This window comes from Priapulus caudatus, unplaced genomic scaffold, assembly GCF_000485595.1.
Source record: "Priapulus caudatus unplaced genomic scaffold, Priapulus_caudatus-5.0.1 Scaffold47, whole genome shotgun sequence".
NCBI lineage: Eukaryota > Metazoa > Priapulida > Priapulimorpha > Priapulimorphida > Priapulidae > Priapulus > Priapulus caudatus.
The window spans coordinates 732,918-733,395 of record NW_014577108.1 but is presented as its reverse complement, the minus strand read 5'-3'; positions in this window follow the sequence as shown (position 1 = coordinate 733,395).

The window sequence follows — 478 nt, the reverse complement described above, 5'->3', positions numbered from 1 at the left end:
GCAAGACCCCTGAGTTAGTGCGTGGATAGTCCTTCCACACGAAATCACATCTATACCCGTTAGCGGGCATGAGAAGATGATTCAATCACACAACACGCAACATTATATAATCAAGGCCTATACTACCACCTCCTCGTGATGTGAGTGATATAGGCCACCGTCCGTCATTACAACGTCGAACTGTAAAGGTCAGTAATCAGGTAACATCACTATTCTAATTACTAGAACAGTTTACTCGCCCATTCCATTTCGACCAACCATCGTTTTATGAGTTCAGGTATCCATGATGTGTAAGGATTCATGCGGTTATATACAACTGGAGATGCGATGCCACGTGAACACGGTAGTCAGCATGGTTACTTATAGACGTGTGACCGTGTGGTTACTTATGGACGTGTGACCGTGTGGTTACTTATGAACGTGTGACCGTGTGGTTACTTATGGACGTGTGACCGTGTGGTTACTTATGGACGTGTGA